At 39.8% G+C, this 9607-nt stretch overlaps 1 pseudogene across 1 annotated transcript; it reads right to left on the reverse strand.

Moving 5' to 3' along the window:
• Nucleotides 1–5027: 5027 nt before the first annotated feature.
• On the reverse strand, nucleotides 5028–5622 carry LOC308629182 (large ribosomal subunit protein uL6-like; annotated as a pseudogene). The gene has a single exon. The product of its transcript is annotated as a large ribosomal subunit protein uL6-like (transcript).
• Nucleotides 5623–9607: the final 3985 nt, after the last annotated feature.

Below are 9607 nucleotides of genomic sequence, written 5' to 3' on the forward strand. Positions count from 1 at the left end.
AAAGTGAAATAGTGATGACAAAAACTGTATCTAATCTTCTTTTTAATAAATAACCACATGTAACTGATTTACTCAGCTCTTACCAAATCAAGTGAGGGAAAGCTAACCTGGTTTATAAATATTGGAGGAGTGTTGAGTTTTAACACATAATAAATGCAAAGCATAAGGAATTAAAGAAGAAACTCAAAGGAAATAATATTCTAAAATAACGTTGGTTCTTCCTTTCTCTCATTGCCATTTTTTCAAACATTTATGTTCTACCTATAAATATGCACCTGTATAAATTACGACTAAATCTATTTACACTGCTTCACAGTAAATATTTTGCTGAATGTGTGGGACTTTAATCTCCGGTGTATTGTGTACTAAAGGATAATTGATTTGGCAACAGAAATGGATAGTTATGTTCCATTAAAAGCCACCTCTATAATTCATAACTGGACTGAGGTTCTGCTCCCAAACCAATGATATGCTTAACTTCCAAAAGGTCTAAAACAAATTTTCCAGTTATGATTTCCAGAGTCATATTTTCCTCCATTTTAAAAGACTGCAATATTTATATTATTTTCCATGGGTTCTCTAAATAATAGCTAAATGCCTTGACAATAAGTTGATTTGTTAAATTCAGTGATCTATTGATAAGCAGTAGTTTGATTATTTGCTCATATTTTCAATCATCATGTCATTTATTTAATTTTTATATTTATTTTTAATAATTTTTCTTATAAAAGGAATACATAATCATACAGAAAAAAAACCCTTCAAATTAGGAGAAAAAGAAAAACAGTCACCCATTATTCCAGCCCTAGAGAAAACCAGTTACCCTCTTGAGGACTTTTTATTCCAGTTATCTTGCTCTGCATACATTTGCCATAAAGGTACAATACAAATACAAAGTAATATATACTGTTCTTTTTGGATAAACAACAAGGTCCTACTGTATAGCACAGGGAACTATATTCAATATCCTGTGATAAACCATAATGGAAAAGAATATATATGTATAACTGATTCACTTTGCTGTACAGCAGAAATTAACACAACATTGTAAATCAACTATACTTCAATAAAATTAAATAATAATAATATATACTGTTTTTTAACCTTCATTCTTGATTATAAATGTAACCTATATGGCTCCCTATAGAGAATTCTGAGAATATAAAAATTAAGGCAAAAACATAAACCAGGGAAAACCCATCAGAGGTTACCATTATTCATATTTTAGTGCTTCCATTAAAAGCAATCATTACTCAACTACTTCAGAGTTCACTCAAAGAAATATTCCCTAAAATGGTCCTCAGAAGCACGATTACGTTTTCCAAATTTTTATTCACTTCTGAGTTGGATCACCATCATTCATCACGAATTTGCAATAGGAGACAACTACCTGTTACAACCTGATGTTATAGATACAAAAGACCCAGCCTCTTGTCACCAAGAGCTCCAGGTTTGGGGAGGATACAGACTAGAAAACAATGACAATACAGAGTGATTAGGTCTAGCATTTGAGATAAGCTCAGTCTGCAACAGAACTTGTTGGACAGAACACAAACCTATCCTGCTGGGGGAGAAAGAGTCAGGAAAAGAAGCTTCCTGGAGGCTACACAGTAAGGCTTCACTCTGAGGGAGGGGTTCAGCCAAAGACAGGGAGGAGGAGAGTCAGCAGGGAGCATCCACTGTCCAGGATCAAAGATAATCCCACATTGTTGGAAGATAGAAAGATCGAGACAAGAGCTGAGGTGGGAGAAGTTGGCACAGGTTTTGTATTCCATAATGAGTCTGAGTTTTATGGAGAAGGTAACAAGGCAATTAAGCAACAGAGTTGACATGATCAGTGTGCATTTAAGAGGAGCATTCTGGCTGCAGGTGGGAAGGGATGGGAGATATGGCAAGGCTGAGGGCACAATAAGCTACGGCAGTCATCCAGATTAGACATGGAGAGGACTGGAGTGAAGGCAGTGGTAGCAGTCAATGTCAGGAATGTCAAGGAGGCTTAGAATATTCCTTACCCCTCCATGTGTCACTTGGGGATTAAACTTGGATATTGATCATGCCAGCCAAATTGTTGATAAGGCAATATCTCAAGACTTACCTTGATGATCTCCTTTGATATGACATTGAACAAGACAAATAAGGATATATTTTGGATCCTGCTCCAAAGGGATCATCATATAAGGCCTGGGTAAGATTCCAACACTATAATTGAAGTCAGGTAATAGGGACATGTGCTATATCACTCATGGAGAGTGAATGGCTTGAAGAACCTTTTAGGGCAACATGACCACTGCAGAAGAACTAGAAAAATACTTTGGGTCATGGTGATTTATCTGAGCTGCAAGTTGAAAGTAGAATAAATATATTCTGAACAATGTACTTACTGAATCATAGTCATTCATAGTATATTAACAAGAGAGTTACCCAAATGGGTACACATTTGCTGAATAAACAAATGTTGGATAGGGGATGAGGACTTACAAATGCCAAGGTATGTAGAGGTTCAATATCAATTTTTTTATCGACTGGGATCACTAATGTGGTTTGCAGAGTTCTCTTAATCAAGGTGACTGACACTGAAAGCTATCCAAATTTTTTAACACAGTGCTTACACCTGTCTATCATTTGGCTGCTGAAGGCTTTTTTTTTTCCTTTAATAATTAGAACTTTCTGAAACTGGTTTGGATTGCTTCTTGAGGGGATAATGAGTTTGCTGTTACTAGAAGTATTTTTTTAAAAGGCTGAAAAGCAAAACACTGGAGGACAAGTTTTAAGCAGGATTTATATGCAGATTAAAATACTGGTTTATAGCTTTAGACGGTTTTATTTTTCTGTTGTAGTCATGGGATGATATGTTTATATATTACAGTAAGTCCCCTACATAGGACCCTTCAAGTTGCAAACTTCCAAAGATGTGAACGTGCGTTCACATATCCAAACACGTAAGTTAGTACACGTGTCTGGTGTACATTGTCACATATGTGCATCCTCTACAAGTGGTTGTGCTTTCGTGTACTTTACTGCACAGTACTGTATAAAGTACAGTACTACAATATCTTTATTTTAAGCCTAGGATGTGCAGAAGCAAGCGTAAAAACAGCAGTGATGTAGCTGGCACTGCTAAGAAGCACTAAGCGATAACGATGGAAACAAAAGTGAAAATAATTGAGAGAGTGGAGAGAGGTGAAAAGATGGTAGGTGTCACTCCTTCTTATAGTAACTGAAGAACTGAAGAGATTCATTATGAAGGAAATGCAATCCAGTGCTACCGTGTCATCTATGACAAGGAAAAAAAGAGCTACTACCCAGACATCACTGGATCGTTTCTTCAAGAGGGTAGATAGAATTGAATCCAGCAAGGAACCAGAACCTGTGTCATCCACGTCAGGCATGAGTGAAATTGCAGCTTGCCCTCCGTCTCCTATTGCTGACGATCCTTCAGCTCTACCATCTCCCACCTCCTCTCCCTCCTCCAGTCAGTAACTCTTCTTGACTATTCACTTGATGCCAGCCCCTGTATGCCAGCTGTTGTACTATACTTTTCAACGTACTGTATTGTAAGATTAAAAATGTTTTATTTCTTGTTTGCTTTTTATGTATATTTGTGTTAAAAGTATTGTAAACCTATTTTGTGTTTGTTTGTTTTTTATGCATTATTTGTGTGAAAAGTATTATAAACCTATTACAGTACAGTACTTTATAGCCGATTGTGTTACTTGGGTACCTAGGCTAACTTTGCTGAACTTACGAACAAATTGGACTTACAAAAGCACTCTCAGAATGGAACTCATTCATATGTAGGGGACTTACTGTACTTTTTCTTCCTTGCTACGCAGCACTACATAAACAAATGCAACTAAGTTGATAAAAGATTTAAGATACAAGGTCAGAAAACCAGATACCTAGAATTCCTTTAACACACATACTTAAAATTTGCATATGGATGATTAAGTTGGACCTTCTTACAAAGCAATGATTTAAATTTTTAATTCATTCAGCCTTAATTGAGAGCTAACTTTGTGTTGCCGGATATAAAAACAGATAGGTCATATATAAAGGGCTATTTAAAATTGTATCAAATTACAGACTGAGTACAGATGTCTACTTCCATCATACAGCCCATGCAATGAAAGAAAACTTGATGAAAATAATCCATCGTAGTGCAGAAAAATATAAGGTTTTCCATCAGAGAGGAACAAAAATTGTGAGAAAGCTTTGGAAGATAGAATACAGTCATGTGCAAACAAGACAAAAACTCCAAATACATATGGGAGAAAACGATTCTTTCAAAAGTTGGAACTACCAGAGACACCCCAAAAGGACCGTGCCACCAATGGAGGAGTATGATTTAAGGGGACACTGCCATTGCATGTTGATAAGTGATGCTGTTGCCATTGATAAGATTTCAGGAAATCTGTTAAGAAGTGAGATCTGAGATGGCTTCATTTATATATATATATACAGTTTTTAGTCTTCTTTCTAGCACTACTTACTGCACGTGCTCAAGATGAAGCCCCGTGTCCCTTGGGAGTGTATTACATTGCAAAGAAGAGAAGTGTGACTCAGACAATTTTGACAGTGACTCCATAGCAAGAAAAAAATCATAAACTCATTTAAGTCCTTCTCAATGCCACACGATTACTTACAGAATACTGAGATCCTAAGACAAACTTCAGGACTAGTGTCTGAGAGATATGGAATTACCTTTCAGCTGAGAGGCAGGACAAAGTGGGGAAGTTGGTAACTCAAAAATTTTGAGAAGTCCAGTCCCAGGTATCTGGATTGTCATCCCCACTGTCTTTAGAAGGGGCTGAAAATTTCTGTGTCTCCAATGAGAGGTCTCTTTTTCTAAGGAACTAGATTAGAAAAATCTCGGATGGAAGATGGGAACTCTCAAAGCAGCAGCCGGTGAAGATAGGATTAGGATTTTTCCCCAAATCAAGAGCTTTTATTGCATCTTTAAAATGTCACAGATGAGTCCGAAGTATCATCTGGCATCCTGCTGCTTCTGTAGCTGGACAATGTAGATCTTATTCATCAGTCTGCTGAACTGTTCCTTTTTCAGAAACAGAGATAGCATCCGAAAGTTTTCTGATATCCTTGTTTTTAAGTATTGTGGCTTGCCGAATCAAAGCAGCTGAATTTGATACAAGTTCAATGTCATTTCCTTCAAAAATGAACTCATCTTTCTAGGCTTGAGATACTAAACAAGCAATGTCTGACCTCATTTGAACCCTGTGGATGTATTTTTCACATCCCCCAAATTTCAGACTTCAACAAGAGAACCATTCTCCTAAATAATGATGTTGATGGGGAAGTGAGCATACACAGACCTCATCTTGTAAATGGAAGCCCAGTGTGACACCCTTGACCATGTTCTGTACACGACTACAGATAGTGTGCACCACTGCCAGTTCCTTTCTATCTCCCCACCCTTTGTCAACCCGGAGCCTCATTTTTTTCTTTCCCAGGAGACTGAGTTCTACATTAATATGATTGAAGTCCCTCCACAGGGTGCCTCTGGGCCCTTCTCAATAATTGTGCATCCCTTCAGAGTGATGTCGACATTTTCTGGAATGTCGACAGTCTGATTTTGAGAATGGTCTTCATTCTTGCAGTAGATACGGCAAAAAGAGTGGGATTAGGACATTGGACTAATGGGTGGACAAAGAGAAATTGACTAGAGGAGAGAAACATAATGTTGAAATGGTAGCAAATAGAAAATCTGAAAGTTTATCCTGCAGGAGAGCTAAAAATAATTTTACTCTGAATGAGAATGTGATTGCTAAGAATCACTCTTCAAGCAATCAAGGATTTAAATTTCCTTGTTTCGACTCAGAATTTCAATGGGAAAATGGATGCAGAAGACTTCAGGACCACTCTCCCCTCTTCACATGGCTGGCTTCTTCCCATCCTCTGGGTTTCAAATTTAAGATTGCATTCTTAACATAAGGTTCTCCCTGACGACTTAGCAATTGGGTCTTATATAGTGCGTTGAATGCAACACACGTGTGTTCTAAAGTCAAGTGGTTAGACACCGATGGGCCTCCAATACTGTTCATGGACATTTGCATCCCAGGTAGACGCTGTCAGAGGAACTGTGTCCTGCCCAGTTCCTGCTGGTCCTCTCTTCCAACTCTTCTCCTCATTGACAGCCTCTTATAAACCTCTTGCCACTCTCCTGGAGGGCTTTCTCTGGCTGCAGGTGCATGATCCAGCATGCAGGCTGGAGGTATCTGTGAATCAATGCCTCCAGAAACAGCCCTCAACAGTCATCCAATGGAAAATGTTGGATAAATACCCCAAACCTCACCTCTCAGGTGGGGCAACACTGAGGCATGTTATGCAAAGTCTCCTGAGAGTCTCCAGAGTCCTGAGGCCCAGCTGCCCACATCAGGAATTCTGCTCATTTGCACACCCTTTGATTGGTTTTCTTTCCTTCCTTGTCTCCTTCTCCACTTGCCTTCCAGTGGTTCCTGGGATTGTCCCCCAGATAAACTACTTGCATTCACATCCTTATCTCAGAGTCTACTGGGGAAACCCATACTAAAACAGCATTTTTCCACATAAGAAATTTAACCAACTATGGAGGAAAGTAGATGAAGACAAATTTGAACTAACAATGACTGATGATTAGAAAGCAAAGAATAACAGCAATTAAAAACCATAGAGAACACTCCTAGGGATGCACTGATCAGTGTTTCCACCAAGCCTTGTGGGAGTGCATACTCCCCGCCTGTGCACAGCAGCAGTGCACGTTTTCCAGTGCTGTGAAAAATTCAGCGGAAGCCAACTTCCATTGGAACCCTGACTTAACTGTTCTTATTAAACTCTAATATCGTGCTATTTAAAACATATGAGGGACTTCCCTGGCAGTCCAGTGGTTAAGACTCTGCAATCCCAATGCAGGGGGTACGGGTTCAATCCCTGTTCAGGGAACTAAGATCCTGCATGCCACGAGGAACAGCCAAAAAAAAAAAAAGTATGAATACTAAATTTTAGTAAAAGTTAATTCCTCATATACTCACTAGTATATAGCACTTGCCTATATGTATAAAATATGAAATGATATCTTATGGTACATCATTTGCTCATAATAAAGAGAAAGCTTTGTGCTTTATCAGTTTAAGGTTCCTGAAAGCCTTGTGGATACTGGTCCACACTTTCACCAACCCTGCACTAAATAGAGACCATACTGGGAAAAAAAAAAAAAAAAAAACATTATCACAAGCAAATGCCCACTGTTTTCCTGGCAGCTCGACCCCGGGACCAAACATACTTTAAACAGTTATGTTTCTAGTCCCTGAATGAGTAAACATACCTTCATGGGGAAAAGAAAAACATACAACAGTCTTACCGAGTTGCTTCTTTTTTATTTAACATCTTTATTGGAGTATAATTGCTTTACAATGTTGTGTTCATTTCTGCCGTGTAACAAAGTGTATTAGCTATATGTATACATATATCCCCATATCCCCTCCCTCTTGCCTCTCCCTCCCACCCTCCCTATCCCACTCCTCTAGGAGGTCACAAAGCACCGAGCTGACTTCCCTGTGCTATGCAGCTGCTTCCCACTAGCTATCTATTTTACACTTGGTAGTGTATATATAAAAAACTAAAAATAGAACTACCATATGACCCAGCAATCCCACTACTGGGCATATACCCTGAGAAAACCATGATTCAAAAAGATACATATACCACAATGTTCATTGCAGGTCTATTTAAAACAGCCAGGACATGGAAGCAACCTAAGTGTCCATCGACAGGCGAATGGATAAAGGAGATGTATATGTACAATGGAATATTACCAAGCCGTTGGGTTTGATATTTACTACTCTCTTTCTCGGGTCAAGGCTGCAGAGTATAAACTGGGCTCCAGCCAGGTTATAACCACTTTCCTTCAACAGTCATTTTCCAGGAACTTCTGTTTTCTGGAAGAGATTTTTAAAAATAGTACCTGGGAGGAAATCAACCATGTTTATGTTGCTGAGTGATTCTAATATGTTTGAGGGGGAGCATGGCTCATCCATGTTAAATCATTCACTGTTTGCAGAGAACTTCCTTTGGATGTAGATTTTCTTATTCTCCACCACCAGCAGCTATTTTTCTAGTCGCCTATATGTGTTTGCAAGTTTGTCTACCTCAAGTGGACTGTACACGAGTGGACGGCCATGATTTGCCTAATCTACCTCTGCCTGCCCGCCACAGTGCAGGGCAGTAAAGGGAGAGGGGAAGCCGGTCTCGTTGCGGGAGAGAAGAGGAGAAGCCCTGAGGCGGGACTTCTGCTGCAGCGCCCTCTGTAGACCCCATCGATGGATGTGAATTCACCACCAGCTTGGCTTCCTTCCCTTCCCCATCAAGTTTCCCCCATTCCTTTAAGGTCTTCCTGAAGCCCTTCTTGAATAAACCATTTGAACATGATTCTTGTCTCAAGGCTTTCTTCTGGGGATCACCAACTGACTTCAACCCAGAGGACTGAGAATCAGAGCACTGGAAATATGCAAGTTAGTGGTTACCATCTTGTTTTAGTTAACGGTCCTCGATTTCCAAGGAGGAGAAACCCATTCAAATTAACTTAGATGGAAAGTTTACAAAAGACTTAAATTCCAGAGGTACACCATGGCCTTGGGAGAATTAGAAAGTCACCTTAAATGTGTTGGGGTCACATAGGCTCTCTTCTCTGATTCTCCTAGCACTTGTACTCATCTTTTTTGCTGCAGTTAATATTTTCTACGATGCCTTAATGTGCTGTGTTGGCACATGGCTGCAGCTTACTAAGGGAACAGAACCCTTGCCCTGTCTCTACTCTAATTCAGTCTCTTAGTGCCCTAGGTCCAAATGCCAGGGGGAAAATTCAAAACACCAGAATCTGATTAGCCCACCTGGGGCAGGTGTCGGCTCCATGAAAATCAGATGTTGCCTCAGAAGTAGGGTCATCTGCCCCAACACAGCCACTTCTTCAACAGTACTGTGGACATGGGTGGGCTTTTTCAAGAGGGATTGTAGGCTCAAGGCAATGACTGGCATCTTTAGGACAATTACAAACCAAGACTTTTTTGTTTTGCCATCAGACGTCTCAGTGTTGGCCCTGCCCTACCCTGTCAAGCATAGAGATTCCCACTCACTTGAATATGTTCCATCAACCTCGGTCTCATGGGCTTGTTCACCACATATCAACATGCTAGGCTAACTCCATCTCCATGCCATCTGTCTCATTGGTCCTCAGATGATACAGGCTTTGGCTTTGTTTCTACAAACACTATCCTTCCTTTATTTCCTACCTTCTCCATGAAGCCTTTCCCAAGAATTCCAATCCTCCCCTAATGTAAATGCACTATTTATATTTTGTCCATTTGCCCGTGTTGCATGGTAGAAGCAAGGTAATCTTCCCTATTCAGTAAGCCCCTCAAATCGGTGGGACATCATACTTCCTGTTTCTATTGCTTCCCCTACAGCACTTGGCATCATTCTAAGCATACAGTCAGCAACACACAGATGCTCTGCTTCATGTATTGACTGAGGTAACTATGCTTTTCTACAGCACTTACTTCAGTGCCTTCCTCATAGCTGGAATAACAAGCCTTTGAATTACCGCCCCTCAGGTGGT

Source organism: Mesoplodon bidens (genome assembly GCF_964165515.1).
Source record: "Mesoplodon bidens genome assembly, chromosome: 15".
Lineage (NCBI taxonomy): Eukaryota > Metazoa > Chordata > Mammalia > Artiodactyla > Ziphiidae > Mesoplodon > Mesoplodon bidens.